The following is a 24,899-nucleotide window of genomic DNA, read 5'->3' as shown; positions in this document are numbered from 1 at the left end:
TTGAGTCAAATGATGGAGGAACAGATTTTGTCCCTCTGCCATCAAGGCTGCATGCCTTGCCCCATCACCATATGCCTACATTCCATTTATCTCAACCTAAGCATTAGGTATTTTTTGAATTATTATGTGTCTGTTTGCCCATACAGCCCTTGAGATGGAGGAATACCACAGCTCATGCGGCTCATGAGAAGGAGATATTTTAATTTTGAGGAGATTTTGTTATTATTTTTATGTTCTGTGCTTTACAATACACGCAGCATTTGCCATACTCTCAGCTACTGTAATTATTATAAAGCCACATATGTTATAAGAAATGAAGTAAAATTCAGGCATCTCCTTTGGTACCCAAGAATAATTTAGATGTCCACTAAGTCAAGCAACTCTCCTATCTGGCTCTACCCCAAGAGAATTTTAAAAAATATGTATATATTTTGCACATTTAATTAATGAAACAACACAAATGTATACTTTCTGAAGCCATGTGTGTATTTGTACTTACATTAGCAAAGGTAGCACTCAGTTTGGAAGTTAACAGTTTTCTATCGTCTCAAAAGGGCTTTTCATCAGCACACCTACAAATGCACACTTCCTGTAAATAATAAATCAAAGCACTCTTACCCTTGGTTGTTTCGAAGATTTTAGATAGAAAGCTATGTCAGAGCAAGAGCAACACCCTTGAACTGGTTAAAAACACACTGTTAAACAGAGGCTGAGAAGGACTTTGGGAAGCAGCAGGGGAGAAGGAAAAAAGCACCAGCTAACTCAGGTGAGAGATGAAGATGGGTTCAGGAGCATAAGAGAGAAGCAGAAAAAAACCACTCGTCTTTGTCTGGAGGTCCCAATGGGCGCTCAGTGCCTCACGTGCAGCTCCGGGACCAACAGATTACATGACAGCAGCCTTTTGCTGATCAACATGTAGGCAGTCTCACCTCACTGCCTGCCTGAAGGAGGGGAAGGGAAGTATATCTCTGCATAAGTCTACCTAAAGAATAGACTACTAACCTCCCTTCATCCTAACTGAATTTTGCCCCCAAAAGATTGTAGTGTACATTTTTAAAGAATTACATGACTGTAGTACAAGCTGAATATGAGATATGGTAGTTATTATATGCTAAGCAAACATCTATACTATTTTTTTAAAATTATTTTTATTTTTTCAAGTGGAAAATTAGAGTCAAAGGGTAGTCTCAAGGCAATACCAAGAAGACTACAGCAGTGTCAGGAGTCTGTATCCAGTTCTTCCATGTCCATGTTCTAACCACCAGTCTAAACTTTTCCTCACATGGACAGTTGCACCACAGAAAGTAAAAAGGAGGGGAAAAACTAACTAGACAGAAGGAGATGTGGACAGAGAGTCTGTCACTTGCTGAATTACCATAGAGCTCATTATTGCTGCTGCATTGCGTTCAGTTGTTTCAATAATTTAACAGCAGCTGAAACAGGATTGCCAGCTCTACACAGAACATGGCAGGTTGAACAAGTAAATAAGAGGCAAGTGTAGTCAGATAAACCAGCTGGTAGATACAATTTACTAATAACGTCATTAGGAGGAAATATGTGAGTAGTATTACTATTACTACTATCTTCAAAAAGACCATCCAAAGACCAAAAACATCACGACCATGCTATCCTGATGTAGTTTTGATAAGCCTTGGTTCACACAAAATCACTAATAAATCTCATAGAGATGTACTGCTATACACAGAACCAAGAATAAACACTGTCAGCAAAGTCAAGATCACACTAGATGAATAGAGGTATACAGTTACTAACAAAATAACAGGTTAAAAAAAAATGCAAAGTGCAGTTGCAATGGTTTACCATTGTACAAGCTGCACTGTATTCACAGAAGTAGAAATTACGTAAGATTTTAAGATTAATTTACTCACTTAATTCCAGACAAGTAAAACAGGGTAGGATGATTCTAGCAGGATTTGTTCACTATTCATGAGCAGCTTCTAATCTGGATTTAGAGTTTAGCATGTAGAAGTGCCACTTTTCACAGTAAACTGCAGATTTAACAGTATTACACTTTGGTAATTCTGCAGACAGAGCTTTAATAGGACTTTCCAGCTCACATGTTTAAGTTAACTCCCTGCTCCCCAACTTAGCAGTAATGGCAAAGCAAAAAAAAAAAAAAAAAAAAAAAAAACCCAAAAAACAAAAAACCAACAACAAACAAACAAAAAAACCCAAACAAACCATACACAAGAAAACCCAAAAATCTTTTGAGTAGATGATCTTCCTGTCCAGCCTGAGGCAGGTAACAGTGAATTTTCATTTCTGTTTCTACAGATTCTTTGTGTTGGAGTACTCTCTCTTATTTATAACTGGTAATACTTAGATTTCACATATTACTGTCCCCAGTCTCAGTTTTGGGTTTTTTTTTCTCCAAATTCCATTTTTCTACTGCCTTAGCTTAGGTTTATTTAGGAACTAGCCTTCAATTCAACTCACCACCACACCTGTCCAAAAAAACTAACCAAATTGAATGGAGGGGACTTAAAAATCATTGCTCTGGAGAGCTTTCTGCAGAGTGGGGTAGGGAAGAAGCATGTGTGCATTCATTATTTCTCTCATTGAAAAGTGTTTCTGAAATCTCAGAGCATCCAGCTGAAAGCTGCTTGATCCAAATGGAAAGAGTCTCGTCGGCTTAATGGACATCAAACCTGGATACTGGATACCAATGAGAAGGCAAAGGATAGCAATTCCTCTGAAATGCCAGTTTTGCCAACAAATTTATGAGGAAAGAATTACCCCTGGTGGACAGGGATCGAGTTTGTGAATGTTTAAATAAGTTGGACATGCACAAGTCCGAGGGACTTGACAGGAGGTACCCATGAGTGCTGAGGGAGCTGGCCAACACCATTGTCAGACTACCCACAATTATCTTTGACAGATCATGGGAAATAGTGAAGGTTCCTGAAGACTGGAGGGAAGCAAGTGTCACTCCTATGGTCAAGAAGGGAACTACAGGCCAGTCAGCTTCACCTCAGTCCTGGGAAGGTGATGGAGCAAATCCTCCTGGAAACCATTTCCAAACACAGGAAAGTGATAAGAAGTAGTCAGCAAAGATTTACAAAGGGAAACATTATGCTTAACCAAACCAAAAATCTATAAGAAGATGACTGGCTTGGTGGATAAGGAGGCAGGGGAGATGAGATGTAATGAATCTTGCTTATATCTAATTTAGTAAGGCTTTGACACTGTCTCCCATAACATCCTCATAGTCAAACTGATGAATTAGGGGGTAGATAAACTAACAGAGAAGTAGACGGACAACTGACTGAACTGCAGGGCTCACAGGGTTGTGGCGCCAGAGTTCAGTTGGAGGCAGTCACCTGGCATTCCCCAGAGATCAATACTGAGGACAAGACAGTTTAACATCTTCATGAAATGTCCCATCACTGATGGGAAAGAGTGCAGCTTCAGCAAATTTTCAGATGATACAAAACTAGGAGGAGAGGTTGATAAATCAGGTTGTTGTGCTGCCATGCAGAAGGGTGTCAACAGACTGGAGAAGAGAGCCAACAGGAACCTTACGCAGTTCAACAAGTGAAAATGAAAGGTCCTATACCTTGGGAGGAACAACCCCATGCACCAGCACATGTTGGGGTCTGACCAGCCAAAATCAGCTTTGCAGATAGGACCTAGCTGTAATGAAGGACAAATTGAACACAAACCAGTAATGTGTCCTTGCAGTAAAGGAGGCCAACAAAATCATCAGATGCATCAGGGAAACATTACCAACAGGTTGAGGGACTCAGCACTGGTGAGACATGTGGAGTATTGGGTCTGATTCGGGGCTCCCCAGTACACAAGAGACCTGGACATACCGCAACAAGTCCAGTGAATGGCCATGAAGATAGTTAAAGGCTTGGAGCATCTGATGTACGAGTAGTGCCTGAGAGAGCAAGGATTGTTCAAGCCTGGAGAAGAAAAGGCTTAGGGGGATCTGATCAATATATAATAAATACCTGAAGGCAGAGTAAGAAGATAGAGTCAGACTCTTAGTAGTTTGCGGTGAGGTGAGAAGAGGCAATGGGCACAGACTGAAATACAGGAAACCCTGTTTAAACCTAAGAAAACACTTTTTTATTCTGAGGGTGATCAAACACTGGAACTAATTGTGTAAAGAGGTTGTGGGATATCCATCCTTGGAGATATCCAAAACCAGACTGGACATAGCCCTGAGCAACCTCCTGTAGTTAACTATTGTCTGAGCCAGTGGGGGTGGCAGGCAGCAGACTATGGACTAGATGATTTCCAGAATTGCCTTCCCACCTCAGTGATTTTGTAGTTCACCCTGGGAAGAATCACAAGATGGGCAGACAGGGAATAGTCTGCAGGCATCCAGTTGCTGAATATCAAAACAGAAGCTCAGTTCATCCTAATCCTGCTCACCATTACAAAAGCATTTGACCAAAAGGGAGCAGATTTGCAGCTTCTTACAGCAGGCAGATCTTGAAGTTTTAGAAGCATCCAAAAATTTTGCAGACAAGATGAAGGCCCTCCAACTCAGCAGTCAATTCTGTGAAGTGTTCACAGCTGCTTCCAACCATGCTGAACAAAACAAATTTTCTGTCAGTCTCCTGTGACTGTAAACAGCACTAACATGGTTTTAAACTCAGCAAAACTGCATCATCAAGCAACAACTTTTTATTGTGCTTCTAGCCTGCTTGATTGTTTATTCGTTCGACTCAGAATTCATTGCACTTAGTTTAACATTGGGAGTTTTTCAGACATGCCTTCCTCTTAGCTCTATGAACCATCAGCACATTAGCAAGGTTGCTTTGAAGGTGATGCTTTTTCAAGTTATATTTTAACAGATGCAAACAACCCACACAAATCCACTTCTGCTCTGGACCTCAGTTGTTTAACAGGCAACTCAAACATCACAGTGCAGATTGACCCAAAAAGCTACAGAAAGCGTTGCCAGCATGCTAGGTTGCTATTATTCCATTATTTCTGTACTGTTGCAAGCACTAGTTAAGATTGCCTACGTTGACTTGCTCTACAGAGTCTTGCTTTCAACTCTGATGTTTGAGCATTTTTCTTGCAAAACAGTTAAAGGAACAAAGATTAATGGATTGGCACTCAAACATATAGCAAGAACTCATATTAAAGACAAGTTTTTAAGAAACTGAGAGAACTGATGCTGGTTCAACTTCAGCCTGGGCAAGATGGGAAGAATTCATTTGTAAATACAGTTTTTTAGACTGAATAAATTCCTAATATTTTTGCCTAATTGAGAAGTAAAACAATATTTCCTACTGATTGCCATAAAATCTTAGTTCCTTTTTTTTCTACCAACCCTGGATCACAACTTTTAAGATTTGCTTACATGTCTCATTTCGCCTCCATTTTTTAAATTTAGGATTTTTGAAATATGAGAGTGAGTAACAGGGATCGAAGAAAGCTTTTCTCAATGGCAGTTCAGAATGGCAAGAGACACGCATGGAGAAGCATGCTGGGCTGACAGCTTCAAGAGAGGCTTTTCTTTCAGTTCCCATGACACTTGTTTCCCACGACCAAAGAACCCCCTGAGGGCACCAATATAGAAATGCCCAGCACACGCTCTTTTTAACCCCCAAACTATGAAACTGGCTTTAAGCTTTGGAGAAGAGTGGACCAATCTTTAGAAAACAAATTACTGTGAATTCATCATCTTGGAGGGCTTGATTGTAAAGTCAAAACCAGAGAGAGCTTCAGATGAAAGCAGTCAACATCACATTTGCCACTTTGGCTTTAACACTGGAATGTCAGGACTGCAAGTATTTTCCACTAAATACTGTTTTAAAAAAATAAAAAATCACACTTAGCTTATTCTTCAGGAGATAAACTATTCTTAACAATATCTTTATAAGGAATGATTTTACTGTAAATGTAAAAGAGAGCTATTCCTGCCTGAGGAAGTGAGGAGCGCTGAAATATGCAGCTGATTAATATAATCCGAATTAGCGGGGAGATCACTAGACTTCACAGCTTTTCATTAGAAGAGGAAGGATCCATCCACGTATTATTCTTACACTAGAGACAAACGGATTTCTCTACTCCTAATTTGTGGTTCTGCAGAACCTGCCAAATATCAATACATATCTCCTTGGCTCTGGCCATTAAATTTTACCAACCACAAGTCAAGGGGATATCAGCTGACTCTGAATTACAGAGGTTCCTCAGAACATGCATGTTAGGCAACTCCCTCATGAAGGAGACGTAGTCACGGGTATTTGTGTGACTGATTATTCTTTCAGGTACTTTTGTGTTTCCTTCATCTTATCCCTTGTGCAGCTTGGGATGCTCGGGGGGAAAGGGAAGAGCACAACCAAGGAAGTCTCCATATGAAAAATAGTCCACACCCCAGCACCACTGTCCTATCCTCTTTTTAAAAATAAAAAAAAAGCACCTAACTTTTGCTACAACTACCACACAAAAGTAACCCACACCTGAACACAGAGCACTCGAGACAAATTGTGCGGAAATATTTGACATAAACAACCCAATTCTCAGAGACACTGAGGACATTAGAAGTCCAGCCAAACTCAGCTTGGTGTTGTGTCTCCAAATCAGGGATTGAAAATTAGCAGAACATGTACCTCAGAGTGGAAGACGTTTGTCCCAGAGGTTCAGCGTTGTTCATTGTAACATTTTGCTAGGGGTTGCTGCATGCCAAGAGGAAAATGGCCTCTTCAGTGCTGAATGAAGCCAAGAAAAGCTACCAAACCTTTACAAAATGGTACCTGTCCTGGCAGTTCTTTATAGTACACAAGAAGCAGCAGCTCTGTGTTTATGTCACAGTATCAGTGCAGAACTGTGCAGGACCCAGGCTCATCAGGGACATTACCTGGATGAAAAACCCCTTTAGTTCAGCAGCTAGATTGAACATTTTAGGTTACATACATGATGCAAAAGTTAATGGATTAAGTCTGTCCTGGAGTGGACTGGGGAGGGGAGAGGAAAAAAAAGAGAAGAAAAGGAAGGGAAAAGAGACCTCCAGTCGTGAAACCAGGAGTCATACCTTCCTGGCAAGTCGTAATAAGTATTATCATCAGGTGCCAGTCTCCTTTTCTTTTGTTGCCTACATTCCTTTAACATGGGAAGCCAAGACACCAACATCCCAAGTTGTGTATTCCTGTAGAAACTTAAGTTTCAGCTCCTCATTACATGGCGTGATGGCATGCACCCACACCCTTTCCAGGAGAAATCAGTCCTTCCGGACTCATTTCTGCTACAAATTGTGCTCCATCTCCGCCATCCCCAACAGCTCATATCATCTCATCAGCTCTGCAGAGCTGTTCGGCTGTTTCCCCACTGCATTTCAGTGCCCGAAACGTTCAGATGTAGATGGGAGAAGGCTCTGAGACAGTAGGTGCTCCCACCACTGCATGTTCTCCTGTGCAAGATAAGGCATAGAAATAATTGAGGATATCAGAATGTGTTAGAGCCAAGCTACTGGCTAAATGAAATAAAATAAAATAAAATATGTGAGAGACTGAAGCACCAGTAAAGCTTCCCTCACAACTGGAGGCAGAATCATGAATCTTTTCCAAGCTTATTAAGAGCAGTCATACTCCTAAACGTTATCTGTAGACCTAATATTTTGAGGCTGTCTAACTGCAGGACACTTTTCTTGGCAACTATTACAGTGCTTACCAGACTTGGAAACCTACAGTCCACGGATAGTCACTTTTTTTAAAGTCATTTCTCTGACGCATTGGAAAGTTTCCTTCTCTTTGAACTTTTCTGGTCCAGAACTGTTGCTCTTTGCCCAGTGCCACATCTCCTATTAATTACTGGTGTGCTGTGGAATACTGTTTAATAAACATCATTTTCTTGGCAGAGCACATATTCTAAGTGATCGATCATAAGAGACTAGGAAATAGAGTTCTAAGTACTGTATCAGCTTCCTGCCTCTCCTTTGAATGGCATCCCATAGTCATTAAAAAAACACCCTTGGCATTAAAATGATTTATTTTAATCTAAACAGATATTACTTTAATTAAACACACTTTATTCCTCTTGAAAATGACAGAGCACTCCCCTGAAGCCCTCTATCACTCTATTTATCAAACAATTTCAGTGGGAGCAGCAAGCCACTCCTCCCAGACCACTTTGCTAAGGAGCTTCAATTTTGCTCCAAAAACAGGGAGAAGAAAAATCGACAGTAAGAAAATATAAACAGATTCAACTAATCTCAGATAACACTACAGCTATGTCAAGGGACATCTACTACCATTAATCAGTTCCTGAGTTTGTAACTGTATACTAAACAGGCTGCAAAGTTTGCATAAAAAAACCCAAAAATAATAAATCAAATCTGTATTTCAACACTGACAAAATCTATGAACATCTGCAGGTAGAGTTTTGTTCAGGCAAGGGGTCTGTTCCATCTTTTTTGATTAAAAAAATATGGCTGTAAAAATGGAGTAACAGAGGTGTCCTGCTCAGAGAATGCTGACTAACAAAGCATTGCTGGAGAAGTGTCAGAAAAGCAGTTTAAGGAGACGCTGGGAAGGTGTGACTAGTAATAGATGCACATGGCTGCAAAGCCAGTTCATGTTGAGCCAGAACCAATAACAAAGCACGCCTTTTAAATCAGCAATACTAACATTCAATCCTCTTCTCAGACATCCCAGAAGATATTGGGAGGAACGTTATTGGAGTCAGAGGAATTATATCTACGTAAGTCTTGTGCTTTATGTTGAAAGCCATTGAGACTGCTGGAAAAGAGAAAGGTGGAGGGAAATAGACACATATATGTGCTCACACCTTGCTTTTGACAACAAAATCCTTTTTTTAAAAAAAAGCAACAAAATCTATTTCATAAAAATCAAAATATTCAATGGATTCCCTTTTCTTGTCACCTCCAGTATATTAGGGGGGAAGGGGATTCATTATATTGCCACACGAAAAGACTGATTTTCATTAGCATTAAACCAGAATATAACTACAGGTACTCAAACATCCTGAAATAATCCATTTCCCCTTCCTTCCAAATTCAACATTTCCAGTCTAATTTACAGACAAGTATCTGAAATGCATCCAAACTATTATCAAATCAGCATGCTGGGTGACTGACATTCACCCTTCACTGAAAGTCTCTTGGAAAAGAGATTCATGAAAATTCTACCCCAGATGTCTGAGCTTTTTAATGACTAATAGAACAGTGTCTTTCCAGGCTCACCTTTCATTTGTTATTTACTCAGCAGTATTTACACACTGTTAAGGCAGGCTAAGCCATACAGGGGATAGACACGCACAAACATAAACAGAATTATAATGTCCTGGGTTGCAAGATAGTTGTGATAGAAAAATATACTGGCTGTGCAGGGAAACCTAGGGATGAGTCACCACTCTGAAACATTCAGGCAGTTCTTAAAATGGCTGTAATTATCCTTCCTACTCAAGTAGAGGATACACCTTTTATTGCCTTTGAACCATTTACTGCCATGCACTTCATTTCCAAGGATTCGTACCAGAGGAGGCTGTCAGAAAAAGTCCTGCAGTATGCATCTTGGAAGACTTAAGGGTACCCACTGGTCCTGATCTTAAACTACAGGGGGACAGGTTTTGTCCCCCAGCTGTTTTAAGGCACAAAAGTAGAGAAAAAGCCCCACCCAAACAGAAAGAAAATTAATAAAAAAAAAAATAAAAGGGAAGTTAGAGTACCTGTATTAACACATGAGAACCTGATGAAGCTGTTTATCCTGCAGGAAACAAGTCTCCTTTAGACATTTTCATTGATCAAATTATTTATTTGCACTTATCAGTATTCAGGTGTGCTTAATATTTTTTATGCTTAGAGGGCTAATTAAGCCTATACGAAGTCCCTAGTCACTCCATCTCAGGGCTATGCCTTCCTTCAGACAAAACGTGACAATTTAGCAAATAGAATTGTGTTAGCCTAAAGAGAAGTTCACATCTTTTTGCATGTAAAAGACTTATCTTCCTTGTACCTTGTTCTCTGCTGAGGGAGCAGTCTAGCTTGGCAAGACCATGTCCTGTCCCCCAGATATCATATAATGGGAGGATTGCCTGCACATGAGAAATTAATGCTCCATTCCCCTAGCTTCTACTTCTGCCTTTTTTTTAGATGCCACCAGCTCCCTGATTAAGTGCTTCACTGGCCTACAGGCAAAAATAACAAGCAAGTAATGTGCTATAGGCAACGACATATTTTTTCCTACCTTCTTGGTCGGCAGAAACAGAGACCTCCTTACAGCAGCGAGAACTGACAGAGAGGGGCTACGGCTGAATCAGAAGTTAATCCTTATTGCACAAGTAAAGCAGCCTCACCCCTATTAAGTTCGCAAACTTCTTTGAATACCCAAAATATGCAACAAATTCCCTTCAGAAAGCTCTCAAAAATTGGTTTTCTAATGAGGTCAGAAGGACAGGCTACAAACTTTCCTCCCTGGTTAGGACAAGCCGTTTGTTAGTTGAATGAAGAACGGATGCCTTTCCTGCTTTAAACTTTCTTCAGCAACTTTTGTTAGCTCACCTATATTTTTTAAAAGGAAATTTTAGTTATGAGAGCCAACAAATTATTTCCTCATAAATCTCTACATAGGAATGCATCCCAGGTCTTCTCCTTTTCTCCACGAGGGGAAGCTCAACCACCTTCTCTTGAAACAGAGGGTGACAGGCTGTGGCTGTATCCACTGAGACAATCCTAGACTGTCCCATATATTAATTTTTGGATTAGGAAAGGTCTTTGGAGAGATACAGAAGACAGAACAAGGAGATTACCCTTACAGTTTCACCAAGAAAACATCAGATACTAGGCCTTCCTCTGGAAACATATTAACAGAAGAAAGGAAAAGAGAAGGGAATTTGAGTGGGGAGGTGTAAAGGTTTTCTGATTCAAGAAATGGACTGCAGTGTGCTTGGGGTTTGGAGATGCTAGAAATATTGCTATTTAGTGCCTGGCTATCTAAATAATGTTTCACTTGATTTTCAGTCACCCTCTACAGCTTACTGTAGATATCCCACACAGAAACATCTCTCCAGATACAAGATTACAAAACAATAATAAAAAAGTAATTTTTGCATTACTAGATACAGATTCAGTTGTCATTTTGCAAAATTTGGTCATAATCCATAGGGAAAAGCGATCTGTTCTCTAGGGAAAGGGGCAAGGAGGAAAAGGGTGTGAGGAGAGATTTTTCCTATATAAAGAATTCCATCTACGCATGGAAATAACTGATTTCATTTTATTATCTCATCACAGGAAGCTAACACAATGCTATCACTTCAGTCTATTAAAAACATTTTGTTTTTCTTTTCCACTACAAATTAAATACTTCAACAGCCCTCACCACGAGCAAGATCTGTTGATACATCTCAGCACAAGTTAGTGACTTGGCAAACCAAACACACAACCTTCTCCATCCAGTTCATTCTTCAAACTCTCTGTACAACACGATAATTCAATTAGGCAAATCCCTAATTAGTGAAGACTGCTTTTCCTTCTAGCAATGACCCTTTACATCACTGTTAGCCATCTTCTGTGATTAATTAGGCCAATGGCAGCAGGCTAAACTTATTTCTATAGACTTCCAAAATATAGCACTCATTAGAGAAGCAGTGGTGAAAAAACTTTCACTATGAAGTTCATTTTGTACTGCAGTTTACCATGGTTTTATGTCTGGCACCTTTATACAAAACACACTTCGGTTCTTCCCTTCCCGCCATTCAGAGGTGCAAGGCAGGTGGCCGAAGACAGAACGTGCGAGCACTCTCTCCTTAGACTGGGATTTGTGTTAAAGCAGCATGTCCTACTACACACAAACAACGATCTATGCCTGGCCAAAAGCTTAACACGCTTTATTGAAAACAGAGAATTCAAAATAACATAGGGAATGAGCATAGCTTCTGCCTGTTATGCTTCTAGAATTTGCCACTCTCTGGAAATAAGGACTGATGACCTGAAAGAATCGGGAATTTAGAACCCATTCAAGCAGTAAGCATGGAAATAGGAGACAGGCCACTTTGAAGCAACCACAGCAGAAATTCAAGGTTTAGGCTAAGAACACTTTACAAATAAATTCCCTATACATTAAAATTTCTTTTCATCAAGGTAGCACCACCTGAAAGTATTTCCATGTTGAGAAACAACTATAAGAGAGCATTATGATGGATGGAAAGAAGGCTACGATATATTGCAGAGTAAAGCTTCCATAAAACCCTACCTGGAAAACAGAGCTACAGCCAGTTTCACCTAAGGAGAAAACATAATCTTCTGTAGTGCTTTATGCACTACAAGTTCCCCCAGATATAACACAGCAACTCTAAAAAGTTACAAATGATCTTGCAGTTTCAAAAGCTCAAAGTCATACTGCTAACACAGGCCAAACATGAATTGTCCACATTTGTTACACACAGAAAAAGACCCCTCATTTTAAAGATTTCTTCATTTAAATAAATAAAAATGAAATCAATTTCAAACCCCCAATTTTTCTGAATTCATTAAGGATTAAAAAAATCCAGACCTGTGTAAGCACTCGAAACCAGAATTATGTTGAATATTTTAATTGATATTACACGTCCAGTTTGTTTAAATACCATATAAACCATATTAAAATTCCTCCTGTTTAAGTCAGTTTTACAAAAATTAATTTTAAAAAATCATGCAATGACATCAGCTTATAAACAAGACTTCAGTTTCACCGGTGGAAATGAAATGGACTACTTACTACATAAATGAGATGCCAGTATCGCCTTGATCTGAACAGCACAGCAGACAACTTCTATGCCAGACGCAGAGAAACAAGACAGTTAATATGCCTTAGCCATGGTAGCCTGTAGAAATTAAAAAAAAACACAACAAACAACAACCAAACAGTTAAAAAAAATCCAACACAAAAACAACCACAAAAGAACAAAAAAGAAAAAAAAACAACATAGAATTAAGATAGCTCCCAGAACTACTTCGATTGAGGTATGATAAATAATGGCTATTTGAATTCAAAGACCTAAGAACCAAAGACCTTTTGGCCACAATTTATACCTGGTTAGAGCTTCAAAACTTTACTTTTTCAACTAGACTTTGCTATGGGTGTTTAAGGAATGAATAACTATGTTAAGTGAGAGAATGGCTCATAATATTATGTTTCTTGTGAGTTTGCATTGAAAGTGTAAGAGTAATTGTCAGAATAAAATACCAATTATTTTTTGGAAAATGTAGCCATTTTTAATTAAGTGTACAAATAGTATTGGTCAAGCGTAAAAATCAACCCACAAGGAAAAATTATCTCCTTCAGATATACACTTTACAGCTGAGCTATTTTTTGGTTTGTGACTTGCTGTTTTCTTTAAAAAAAAAAACAAGAAAAAAAAAAAGAAGTATTAAACAGTCATCAGTAACAGCTCTCTAGTTGACATGGAAAAAAGGACCCGGTTTTAGTGCTCTAAAATCTAGATGCCAGGTGGGAAAATGCAAAATTAAACTGTAACAACTAGATCGGAGTCCAAGAACAACCTGTTGTTGGATATATATCGCTGATTAAATGCTCTCAATTGTTGGTCAACACCCTTTCCCCACAGGTCCAGAGGCTAAACAAACAAATAACAAACTCTGTCCCTTTGACATAATTCCTTTTGATCCAAAAATCCAATTCTTTATTACAGACTATTGCATAATCAGGGCAATAAGCAGATTTTTTTATTTTTTTTTTTTTACGAATGTAAAAACTCTTTTGTGTAATGCAGAGGTTAAAACACTCAGTTATCCTGTATTCGTAGGACAGCATCCTTAATGCCTGCTAGCACATGCCTTCTTACTGGCTCAAACTTTGCAAGAAATGGATACAAGCCTGTACTGGAAAGCTGCTTTTGTGTCGTGCCTGGGGGAGCGGGAGAAAAATGAGAAATACTGGTCTCTGTTTCAGAGACAATGCACAGGGACAAGCAAAATTCTAGGAACAGTATTCATAGATTCATCTCTGCCAGCTTCCATCTTCTCCTCACCCCCTAAAGCACCCTTATAGAAATTCATCAACTTGTTGAAACTCGGAGATAGAAGGGCCTCCGTCATCTACTTGACCCCCAGCAGCTCCAGCCTGTTGTCACGTTGACTCCCACTTATCTGCTTAACCTACTTTGAATTTCAGATGGCTTCAATCTTATTGCTGTAAAGCCAAATTCAACCTCACTAAAAAGGCAAAAGCTCTGCTGTAATTCAGTTGCTCAGAATACTTAATAGCATTTTATTGTGTTTTTAAATATGACACACAGTACCAAAGAGACATAGTAAACAGAAAGTCACTTAAAATCACTTAAAGTATTGCAATTTGAAACTATAACTCTATAGTTAACATGTCCCTTTTGTAACAAATTTTCGTTTACATTATAAGATTTAATAGGTGTCTGTTTAAACAGGTTACCCTATAACAATGAGTAGAACCATACATAGACACAGAATCTAATAAAATTGGAAACAAGCACCTACAGACATGAATCTAACACACTGGCAGGCCACATATAGCTCTATTAGCCAAACTGGAGTTAAAGAAAAAAAAAATATGCCAGCCAAGCAGCTTTTTCCAAGGGAACATCAGAAAATAGTGAGTAATAGAATTTAAAAAAATTCAAGCAAAGTATCCAGTCTGAGAACCTTTCTAATGAAAATGTTTTCTTTTAAAATATAAAATTATTTGAAATAATTTTGGAATTAGTCACAATAACTTCTAAACAGACTAATTCCATGAGACCAAAACTACATGTCGTGAAAGATAATTTTATTTCTACATTTAATCCCAGCACCTGACTGGGGACACTACTTTAAAATGTCCGAGGAGATGGAATTAATATTTTGAGCTCCTATCTGTCTAGCAGCCTACATTGCTGAAAGAGAACAGCGATTTTTAAACAGAAGTATTTGGAATAGTAAGGGCAAGAAGGACAATCTGACCTGAGCTCTTTTAAAGGATCATCAGTGCTTTGAATGAGTTTCACAGTGTATGGTACAAATAGCAACTTACAGTGTTCACATTCTGATATAGCACACTCTTGTGTGCTATAAGTCCACTTCCATCTTGTATTCCTTGCAACAGACTTGTAGTACAGTTAAATGTAAGCATGGGCCATTCTTCATGATATTTAATTATCACCATGTGATAAACCAAAAAGAGAGAACCTTGCCCACAGCTGAAGTATAGGAAGTGGTGTGGCTAACAAGACGTCAAAGTTTTCAGCACTATGAACCCTATTGGTTGAATTCTATAAAGGGCTTTCTTTTCTTTTTGCAAACAAAATAATTTTTTCCTTGTTTATTTTGATCTTGCTCCTCTTGTAGTCACAGAACATAGTAGTCAGAAAAATCTGGTTGTAAAGCCCTGTGCTTCTGGTGAAATAGAACAGGGTCAGAAAACAACATAAGGCAAAAATAATCTGGAAGTGAGATATATACCACAGTTGCAGCAAGAGTCACAGAAGTTCAATTTCAATTATCACTAGAGATGATCATCCTCACTTACCAGATTTCTACAGATAATGTGCAACATTAAGGTAGTAAAAAATCTGGTATATGGATGCGGCAACTATGTAAACCATCTGCTGCTTAAAAAGTCAGCTGAGAGAATGACTACGGACATATGGGGATACCAGCAGTGAATCACCCCTTTAAGGGTAAGGCAAGCTCTGGTCAAATCAAGCTCTGAAAACAAAGCAAGCATGGGGAAGGGGCCATAAGGTGACAACTGCTGCTGGTTTGCAGTGTCGTTCCAGAGCTGCCACCACCCCTAGGGTCAGCCTGTCACCTGGGACATCACTTCCTCTAGTTCGGCATAACCTAAATGCTGTCCGTCAATGGAGGATCAGAGGGAAAACTGCAGGCACCTGGCACACCTGCAAAGGCACTTTGAGCTCAGATTTGCAATAGGAAAAGTGAAATTATTTAAGAGCCCCAAAAAGGGAATCAAAAAGGGATTTTAGTTCAGATTTTTAAAGTTCAGATTCTGTTTCCAAAATGAACAGAGTGCTGGAGCAACTCCTTTAACTTAAATTCGCCCTCTTGGCTTTAGCTGACAATGTCCAGCAGAACCTCCACTGCTTCCTCCATTCTCACAGAGAGCACTGGAATAGAGCCAAACAAATGAGCTGCTTAGGCTGATATTTTGCCTCCAGGTGGCAGAAGTATTTCTCAGGAAACTGTATGACATTGCACACCTTTCCATATGGAGGCAGAAATTATTTTTTGCTGCACTTATTTAGCAACCAGATTGTAAACTTGTAGGCTGATGCAACAACAGCACAACAGTTACAGGATCTGAGACTGGAGGGCGGTTGCTGTTTGGTTTCAGTAACAGCAGAGAAGACAGACAGAACAGGTTGCCCCAAAGTGGTACCCAACGAATGCTTCCTATCGTCTAACCCAAGTTTCACCTGCACAAATGGAAACAAATGTTGAACAAGATATTGCCCTGAGACCATTTAATTGAGCTCACATCTACAAACGTTTTTTTTTCCTTATTCTTTTTACAGGCATTTTGCCTAGCCCAAATCTAGTAGGAAGCATCTTATGCTAACGCAACCACACGCATCAAAAAACCACCCCAAACAAAACATTAAAAACCCTCACTCTTCCCATCCCCAACTGCCACAGCCTTAAAATTCCCCTGCAGAACTTCCACCTCCAAAGCATCCCACAAGAAATACGTTCACTTGACATTTGCAGAGGAAGCCACCTCTTTTCAACCATTTCGTATTTTTCACCTTTTCATCAAAAGCCCTCATTCTTTGTACCTGAAGAAAACAAATACTGCTCATGGAAAACTTAAATGCTACCCCCGCTACTTCTGATTTGGCTCTTTTGTACCTTCACTTCCCCTTTTTACCATGTTAGAGGAACGTCTCACCAGAGGAAAATTTTCTGTGTGTAAGGAACCAGATGCAAACCAGTTAGCAGGAACTTCAGGCCCTTCACTCCTAACCTGTGATATGAAGCGAGATGCCTGGTGAGAGGCTGCCGCTTCATGGCAAAGCAGTGATTTTGCGCTCAATCAGAACAGTCCTGAGTAGTAGCAACTGGAAGAAAAGTTGTGTTTTCTACCTGAATATTCTGTCTTTGCTCTCCAAGGACATCTAAAATATAGTAAATACAGGAGAACCACAGCATTCCAGGATGGTTGAGGTTGGAAGGGACCTCTGAAGGTCATCTGGTCCAACCCCCTTGCTCAAGCAGGGCCACCCCAAAGCCAGTTGCCCAGGACTGTGTCTAGACAGTTTTTAATATCTCCAAGGATGGAGACTCCACAACCTCTCTAGGAAATCCGTTCCAGTGCTGAGTCACCCTTCTGGTAAAAACAGTGTTTCCTGCTGTTCAGAGACAGACTCCTGTGCTGTGCGGCACCACGGAAAAGAGCCTGGCTCCATCTTCTTTGCACCCCCCCCTTCAGGTATTTATATACTTTTACAAGATCCCCCTGAGCCTTCTCTTCTGCAGGCTAAACAGTCCCAGCTCTCTCAGCCTTTCCTCATAGGAGAGATGCTCCAGTCCCTTCATCTTCTTCATGACCCTACATTTTGCAACAAACATTTTTTGTACTTTTCCATGTTTGAAGTTGGGGGAGCAGGGAGGGGAGGATAATCAAATCATATCCAATAACTATTTGTCCTATGGAATCCTCTCTTTCAAAATAATTATTTTTAGCCACACAAAAGGCCAGTACATTACATTTTTAAGTCAGTAGGTTTTCTTATTTTAAAGGTTGCTAGCACATTTTTAACGGCATGTTACAATGCGGCACTCAAAATAGCGACACAATTTTATTTTGGAGAATTTGCAAAGACTTATCCACTTATCGGTTTATCCACAAATACATGCAAAGACAGAGCCAGAGGGCCTGATCAAAAAAGAATGCCTATGCTTCCCATTAGCCACAAAATTAATCTCAATGACTTCAATGTGAGGCAGTTACTTATGCCCAAAATAAGGTGGAGTATATGTTTTTCTTTCTTGTGGATTGACCTAAGCTTGAGGACAGAATTGAAGGCACCTAGGGATTCCCAAACCTGTTAGATAAGAGCATCTCCAGTTCCTGGTGTGAAATACCAACCAGTGAGACACCTGTTTTTTGCAAGATTCTGGTACTGCCAGGAAAAAAAAAAAAACAGAATAGAGAAAACATCTGAGATAATTCTTATCATGCTGGTCCAGTTTTCACCACCCAGCCTGTAGAGGCCAGACAGATGCAAACATAAGCAAAAGCATCACTTGCAGGCAGCTTTTGTTTTGTCCATGAGAAAGTTTCCCCATCTCAACACTTCTTTACAGAATATGAGTGAAAACGGTTATAGTAGGCAAGTATATAATTCAAACACCTATCTTGGCTTTCACCAAGGCCATGGAGCTCCCCTATACTGCTGTGTATCCATCTGTACCATATTTGCTGCTTGTCTGAAAAGAGGCTTTATTACAGAAGCAAGGATTTGTTCACAGTAGAGTATGTTTTCCCTTCTCCTTCCTCCTGCTGTTTTAACTCTCCTCCAGATGTTTTCTTTCCTTTATGCAAGGCAAATGGAGTTAAATGAGTAGATCAAACTAAGGCAAGGAAGACACGTCCATCTGAGACACATTACTGTGTGATGATCCAAATTTTGAACTTGAATTAGGTTCATTACCAGAACAGCTGTGCTGCCCCTTTATCACTGTATGTAAGAATGGGCCCAGCTCTTCCTGTTTTAACTTGTTGTTTTGCTTTTGGTTCTCAGCCTCTCAGATTCCCTTTGCTCCTTTCCTTTTACCTTGAACTTTCTGGGAATCTCCTTTCAATTGCTCTATTCCGGTTTAACTTTTTCTCTGGCGTGCAGGCCCTCAGTTTCTAGTGGCACCAGATCAGCAGCTCTGCCCTGGTCTCTCTAACTGCATAAAATATTCTGGCACTGAGACCCCCCAGGGAATTGATGCTGAAGGCTGGCTCAGCCCTGAGGCTCAGTCCAAGTCAGCTAAGGAGCCACGAACCTTCAGGCTTCATTCAGGTTTCTCTAAACCCTCTAAAGAGTTTTGACAGACAGTGATCTTCTGGAGGTTAACTCAGGAGATTGGACGGTTCAAAGGGTCAGAACATTTGGAAACCTACGTTGAACACTAGGATACTCTTTGGGAGATCACTGTGGGTACCAGTCAGGTCACAGCATCTGATAAGTGAGGTTAGTCAGCCTGTTACTTTCTCCATCTGTAAAGAGCTTGTTTTCTTCTCTCCCTGGCCTCCCAACAAGAACAACATTTGTACAACATAGATTACTGCAACTTCTCAAAGGTGCCAATAGAAAATACTTTTTTTAAAAAAATTAATCATCCTCATAATCATTGGTAATTTAATAGAAATCTAAGCAGGGTGGATTATTTATAATATCCACTCAGTTTTAATTACAGTACTTTTTAAGAGATTATTTTGTAACAAAGTTTGGTATCATTAGCTATGAGACAGTACTAACAAGTTGTAGCAACAGTGTCTTTTCATGCCAAGAAACAGAAGTCATCCTTATTCAGATTAACATATTTGCATGGTGATTGCGCTTAAGACTTCTATCAGTCTGAAGTACTAGAAATAATGCAAGTGAGTACTGAGTCTTTGCCCCAAGGCAAAGCAGATAGCATTAAAATTTTAAAACATTTTAAGCAGATAACATGAAAAATATACCCATAGATTAAAGACTTAAATTTTTTCACACAGAGATTCATGTAGGTGTCCATTATGCAGCTTCGTGCCTCCTAAAGGGCATATTCACACTATTTAAGTTAAGACACCTAAGTGAGGAAACTAGTTTGATGGCAGCATGTTTTGAACTGAAATAATTAAAGTCACCTTCAGGAGGCTACATGGGGAACTGAGGTTCTGGATAGCCACAGTTAGACATAAGCATCCCCAGGTATTATAAAAATCTGTCCATGGGTTTAAAACTAAGCTGTTTGCCCACACCTCTGAGAGCAGGAAGGACATACTGTCATGCTCAGAATCTTGTTTATGGATAATGAGGGTACACATCCTATTTTTAAAGCTATGTTAAAATTTATTGTTAATGTGATTGAAATTTTAAGTCTGATCGCTGTCAGTCCAGAACAGGTAGCTATAAAAAAGGAAAGGATAATAATACCGTTAGAATACAGAAAAAGCCTCAGTAATAGCTGTAAAACTCTTAACACTGTTTTTACACAAAGTTCTTAGTCTGTACCACATTTCCTGGTGTTACGCTAACCCTCCACTGCTTCTCTGAGCCTTACAGTTTTCACCCTGGGGTCGGCAGAAGCAGGCAAGAAAGTGTTATGGCAACCTATGAGCATCTGGAGTCTTTCACCAGGAGGAATATAATGTTTATGTTGGTGGTCTTTTTCTTTGTCACTCTATGATCCACTTGGAGTCCTTTTTATACACCTGCTAATACGGTTTTACTCCTTTGCTCCTCCTTCATCAGTCTACAGCTACACGCTGCCTCTAAGTTTACTATATATGGTGCCTTTTACATATGTTACATGATACTTCTTTGTTCTCTTTGTTACCCCTAAAGCCAGTTTTGTCCAGCTTCAGTCTGTACTTTTTTAACCAATGGTTGGCAAGTTGTTAATATCTGTTGGTTCTCCCTAGCCGAAACACATCTCCTATTATGTGATTATGTGACTACACAATTGTGCTGTGGTCACAATTACGTGACTACATCACTTACACTACAGTCATAAATTTCTGATCCTATTCAGAATAACGGCTTGTTAGTGCTATTTATATGAAAGGTTGGACCATAGAAAGATAACAAGAGTTAAAAAAAATTAGCCATAGACATCTAGTCAGTTAAACAAACCGCTGTCACAGCTAAACCAAGTAAAACAAAGCTGCAAGCAAGAAAGCAAAGTCAAGCAAGCCTGACAAAGGTCAGTCCTGAGGCCTTGCAAATTCAGTACAGAACTTACGGGTTGTTACTAGCAATGGCAATGCTGTATTACAGCACTGCATGGCTACAACACGCAAATATTTAAAAGTGCCTCTCAACGTGCCACAAGACCTGCTATGAATTTGACAGGTAGTTCCTTTAATACAAACATGAAGAGTGAATGAATCTTACAGGTTATTCCAGGACCTAAAGCATCCAGCAATTCTGCAGCCATTCTACAGAACGCACCATTCAAGGAAGGAAGGAGAAAGTGTATCTTGTATCCATGGTCCTGCAATTATTCCCCATAATACCAGCAACCTCACAAGCAAGAGACTCCTTTATATCCAACACTAATTCTCATAGTCCTCAAAACTCACAACTCTTCAGTAATTCAACTCCACACACTGCCAGAAAAGACGCCATAGACAAAAGCTTGAGCATTTCGCAGCTTGTACACTTGAAACATTAACAATTCCCCCATCCAAACTTTACCTGGACTGCAGATCTCTTTATTCTCACCGGCTGGGGCAAAGGCACAGTAATGGCTACATTTCCATCCTAAAGATGTAGGCTTGCTAAATTAACATGTGAATTTAAATCAAAAGGCAACCTCTGACCTGAGCTGTTCCAGCTGCATCAACAAAGACAAGGGTACGCATCTGTGCAGAAATGCCTTTGCTACCAAAATCAGGTAGGCAGGATCCACAAGACTGAATTCACAGGCTCTTAATTCAGTCAAAAATGAACTGGTACTGCCAGGACACATGAAGAGCACATGCGGATTTCTGGAAAGCCTGATGGAGTGGAATACTGATAATTTAACTGGCATCATACAAATGAAAAGATTAATATCACTGCAGCCTTCCTAGCTAAGAAGGCCTCAAATATTAATGCCTTTTTCAAAAGTGATTTGATCGATACGACTTGTGTTAATGAAAGAAGAAATGAGTTGATCAAAACATTCACTTTTGGAAGAAAAAAAGTTTTCTGAGTGTTCAGATACTGAAGCCTAGCAAATATTCCCTCCCTTCTCCCACCTTTTTATACAAAGACAAGCCCTACAGCAAAGCGAGCCCTGCTAAACACGCAGAGGAGGGACTACGGATTGTGAGATATGCTGCAACTCTGATAAGTGCTACCGTGGATTTCTTATCTGCAGAAGCCATATGACAAACCACTGTACAACAAAACCTCATTGTGCCTTCTTTATTTTCTTACGACCCAAATCATATTTTGCTCTTTGACTGATATGCTAACGATACAGAGGGGGAAGGGAGGTGTGGTTGCAACCTCAGGATCACATTAACTAAGATACAAGGAGGGACTCCGAAACCAGATCTTTTTGTGTCCGTGTAGAATTTTTACCAAGGTCCCTAGAGGTCACACATGCAAAACCACTGAATCTGTCCACTGTGCCTCTAGCTCTCTCGAGGCTTTGCATTAGTAAGACAAATGGCTAATTCACTACAGCCAAATGTTGCACATTTCATGATTAAACACAAGTCTCCTCAGACTTGGCTTCATTTATTTCCTCTGCAATGAAATATGTGCAGGTTTATATTTTTTCATTACTACATAAACACAAGCAGTTTATAAAATGCTAGAGGAATTATCAAAGCTGAATCTTTCATTCTAACGTGAAAATGTGTTTTGGTCACTATTTTTTCCTACTGTCTGCTGCCATAATTGCATTATTTAATTGTGATTAAATAATTTTAATAATTGACAATGCTCCTTCCCTTAGGAATTCAATTAAGTCTAACCCCAGATCTGTAGACATTAATAGGAAGAGTGAAATCTTGCTGTTCTAACTAGGTATTGTTATTAAGATTTACATAGTGTTAATTATCAGTAGACCCTTATTATACAGTTTTGAGCATTAGCATAGCTAACAAGAAGCACCTTGTAGCATGCTCATGACCATAAATGCTTGCTTGATGCCTGATGACATTAAACGCTTGGGCCAGGTGTTGTTTGGTTGGGGCCTTTTGTTTTGTGTTGTTTGGGGTGGGAGTGGGGGGGTTGTGGTTTGTTTGGCTTTTAAAAAACTGCCCATACCATAGAGACCTTGTGTATGTCATGATCTCTAGCGATTCCTTATATGCCCAACATTGCACAACAAGAATTGGCTTTCTTCATTCACCACTATCCACCTCAATTCCCACTGTCACAGCAGTCCAGAGGCATTGGTTACGTTCAGATTTTTCAATTAAGAGTTCCCCTGTAGAATAGGGCTCTACTAATAGAGAAGCAAATCATCAATTTCTTGAGCTGAAAATCCATCATTTTACAAGCACGCACGTACACAGCAGTCCTCTTCACTGTCCACAATGACCTCTGCCCACCTGCTCTACTGCCATCCAGCCTTGACAGATTTGCACGCACTCGGCTTGCTCTCACTTCAGCCAACAAAGGCAAGGAGAGCGCCAAATTTACCCTCCACTGATATAAATAGCAGATCTTACCATCCCTACTGTAAATGAAACTAAAGACACATTACTGAAATTGCTAACCCATGTGCACAAAAGCGTATGAAGAAAATGCTTTCCCCAGCCCTGCAGAGCACCTAACCCAAGTCAAACAACTCAGACTTGGCTGTAGCATCTCAGACTACCAAGAAGCAAGAGAACACATTCTAAAGCAGGTAAGACAGACATAGGGAACAGAATAATAGGTTAAAGTTATTGTTTCCATTTTCTAAATCAGCCTAATGTCTGAATGACTGTGGCTGTTGTGGTCCTAGCATCTTCTGCCATCACAGGCAGGAGAGAAAGGTATAACACAAGACTTCAAGCTGCCGGATGAATCCCTGCAACCTCTTCCCTTTTATTTTTGACCAACAACTACTCCAAAAAGCATAGGAGCAAGGGGGTGCCTGATCTTACCAGGACTTTGTACTTCATCTTCACTTCTGCACTTTCTCCGCACACTCGTCTCTCTCCCCTTCTCTACCCACAAGTGTCTAAGGACCAAAGAAAGGGCGTATACCTCCCTGGAGCTTGTCCCACCAACTTGTGGTCCACTACACCTACTGCCGTTTCAGCAGCTGCGCAGTACAGATACACAGCTGCTCGGATAAGAAATTATTATTTATCAAGAACTACAACAGGTCTTTTTGGTCTATTTAAGACTAACACAATCTGACTTTAGCTTTTGTTTGTGTTATATCAATACCTACAGAATTTTACATTTTATTAAATTGTCCATTTTTTTGGTATGTCACTCTTGTGGGGACTAATAACAAGAAATAACCATGGAAACAGAGTAATAAATGGTACCTTTTGAATATCTTTAAATAATTTTTGAATAACTTCCTGACAGTTACTATAGGCAAAACATGTGTGTATTTTTCACAAAATACATGTTATATTATTGTCACTGTAAGCAACAGAGATAAATTATAGGTAATTTCACTTTTTAAGTCCTGTTTCTATGGTAATATGAGCAACTGCCATTACTTCAGAGCTTGTTACCATGGTTATTTCAGGTAATTCCAGGGTTTTAATACCCTTAAACCTGAAGTGATACTTTTTCCTCCTATTTTGCTGTTGAGCAAAATCACAGCTCAACTTTAGGGGGAACACAAGTCTTTCAGTTAAAATAAATACAGCGTATAATGCAAACATGTAAGGAGACAAGTCAAAGTGAATTATTTACCGTGCTATCCCTAGCTGACTCTCTTCTCCTGAAAGGACAACAGCCCTTTCCCACACATATTTCTATGGAAAAAGGAAGGTGTTTCCTCCAGGGTGTAAATCCTCTAACTATCCTCAGCTGTGCAGACCACTCCCCCTGACCATCAAGCTCCCTGGTGAAGCTGCAGAACTGGACATAGTGGGGTAATCATCTGCTCCTCCAAATCCCAGCTTTGAGAGCTGACTGCTGAGATGTCAGCTGCCCCCCCATCTCCCTAACAGAGAGGGTCATTAGGAAGCCTGGGTCCGCTCACCAGCAAGTCATCCAGCACTTATGCCTCATTCAAGTGCCCTGGAGAATAAATGCGCTTAGTAGAATCATAGAATTGCCTAGGT

The sequence above is a fragment of the Chroicocephalus ridibundus genome, chromosome 3 (genome assembly GCF_963924245.1).
Source record: "Chroicocephalus ridibundus chromosome 3, bChrRid1.1, whole genome shotgun sequence".
In the NCBI taxonomy this organism is placed as follows: domain Eukaryota; kingdom Metazoa; phylum Chordata; class Aves; order Charadriiformes; family Laridae; genus Chroicocephalus; species Chroicocephalus ridibundus.
This window is presented reverse-complemented; position numbering follows the sequence as displayed.